The following is a 2,519-nucleotide window of genomic DNA, read 5'->3' as shown; positions in this document are numbered from 1 at the left end:
AGCGGTTGGGCGGGGCGCAAAGGGAAAGGCGCGGTAAAGCTGAGCGGCCGCCCGCGAAAGAGCGAGGCCCCCGGCTCGCCGTCCCCGACTTCGCTTAGCTCTTTGGAGTCTGCCTCGGGCAGGAATGGGAGTAGAGAGGCGGGTTGGTAGTATGAGCAGCAGTTAGGACCTTGGTGAGGCTGAGCCCTCGTGAGGCAGGACTGACACCTGCACAGTTGTTGTTGTTTTGTTTTTTTAAAAGCAGATGTAGAATCATAGACTTGTAGAGTTGGAAGGGACCCTGAGCGTCATCCAGTGGTTCTCAACCTGTGGGTTCCCAGATGTTGGACTACAACTCCCATCATCCCTAAGCTCTGGCCTTGCTCGCTAGGCATGATGGGAGTTGTAGTTCAACAACATCTGGGGACCCACAGGTTGAGAAAGGCTGATAGTCCAGCCACCTGCAATGCAGGAATATGCAGCTGCCCTATATGGAATTGAACCCGCAACCTTGGCTTTATCAGCACCATGCTCTAACCAACTGAGCTATCCAACCGATGCATGTGTTTTTTATTGTTATTTTCAAGGAACAGAGCGATCAGTTTGCAACCGTGTCGATTCACAATAGCAGCAGTAATGAAAAAGAAAGTTTAGGGTTAAGAGCAGGAGAGTCTTAATCTCAGGGTCATGCGTTCCAACCCATGAAAGATTCCTGAAGTGCAGGCGGGTTGGGCTACATGACCCTCATGGTACCTTCCAACTCTACAATCCTATGGTTCTGTTTCTAGTGTGGCTCAGAAGTCAGAGGAGGAAGTAGGGGAGGGCAGAACCTCGTAATTCATGTGTCATGGCAGGTGCAAGAACTACCGTGGAAATTATTGTTGGCTACAGTCACAGTAAACCAAAGCTGAAGCAGTGAAGAGTCTGACTCATGTATGGGTGCACTGAACGACCTTTTTTTGATCACATGCTGTTTGCCTCTAGCACACTTCTTCTGCTCGCTCCTGCGAAACCCTTTACCAGGTCTGTGTTCTGAACAGTAGAATATTATTGCTGGTTAAGTTTCCTTGCACAGTTAAGGCACATACCTCACCCAAGTCCTATTTCCCATTGCTGTGAGGAAAACCCATTCACCCTGTCCTCACCGACTGTAATATAATGGTGGGTAGAATATTGTGTCCCCCCAGTGGTGCTGCTCTGACAGGAAGTCAAAGAGCGTGGGGAAAAGGGGAAATTACGGTATCTCTTTACAGCTGTAGTATGTACAGTTCGCAGGAACAAATTAATGCCCCTTTGTGAATTCAGTAATAAATGACATGCATGATTATGTATAGGTCAGGTATGTTTGGCGAAAAGCAGACTACAGTATCCATTCATCTATTCATTATTTTTTTTTAAAAGTAGCCTCCATGATAATGTCCTTGCAAGCTTTCAATAGCTCCCTGGCAGCATCATGTCATTCCACAAGTGCCACCATTGTTGCAATGCTGATGGAAGAAGCCAGCAGATAACAAGTTTATTTTCTATTTAGAAATCACTATGTGTAAATCACTTTAATAACTTAAAAAAAATTCAAAATGGTTGTCATCTATAAAATTATTAGGTGTACTTATATACAATGTAAATAAAAAAATGTTTTTCCAGTAGCACCTTAGAGACCAACTAAGTTTGTTCTGGGTATAAGCTTTCGTGTGCATGCACACTTCTTCAGATACACACTTATATGCAATGCTTTGAAAACCACTCCAAATCTGCAACTCCAGAATCACTTGTTCCATGTTTAACTTACATTAAGTAGGAATACTATGGACTCAGGCCTGCAATTGTTCATGCTGTTGTATGCACCGATGCTCCCACAGTGATCTATACAAGGTAAATGGGAATACATCAGCTTGCTATGCTGAACAAATTGAAACAATGTCCAGGGCTGTGCAGATGTTTCTATCATAAACCTCAACAACCCTGAAGTGTATCAGCTTTTAGAGTGCTTATCATGGGGGTGTGATGTTTCAGTTTTTAAAGTCCCTTTCTGGATACTTTGCTGAACAAAGGAGACCAGACTAGAAGGGAATTTGTGTACACTCATACTATTGCAATCTACTGAATTTTTATTTTTTTAAAAACACTTTAGACCAATAAAAGTCAAAACTAACCACTCATATAAGTGAGCATTCCAGGCTTTGCGGAACAGGGCCTAAGCCGAGGGCATTTACTTTTGCTTTTCAGCTTTCTCTGTTCTTCCATCTCCTCTGAAGAAGGTCAGCGGAACAACCAGCAGCTGAACCATGCAAAGCCAATGTGGGCACAATCTGGTTCGGAAAATACAGCCAGAGGCAACCTAGATACATACAAACAAGTACACATTTCTTTGTGTGACTAAACAGTTAACATTGAAATGGCCTAAACCCTGTACATTTCAGATCTAGCATAGAATGGAACCACCAAAGGCAAGTATAGATTTTCCTGATCCTGTGTTAGTTGGGCAGCTGGATTACATAGCAGAATGTGCAAAGGAACGTGGCTGGACAGCTCCAGGTAAC

This window comes from Podarcis liolepis (genome assembly GCF_965112155.1).
Source record: "Podarcis liolepis genome assembly, chromosome: 5".
Taxonomy (NCBI): domain Eukaryota; kingdom Metazoa; phylum Chordata; class Lepidosauria; order Squamata; family Lacertidae; genus Podarcis; species Podarcis liolepis.
This window is presented reverse-complemented; position numbering follows the sequence as displayed.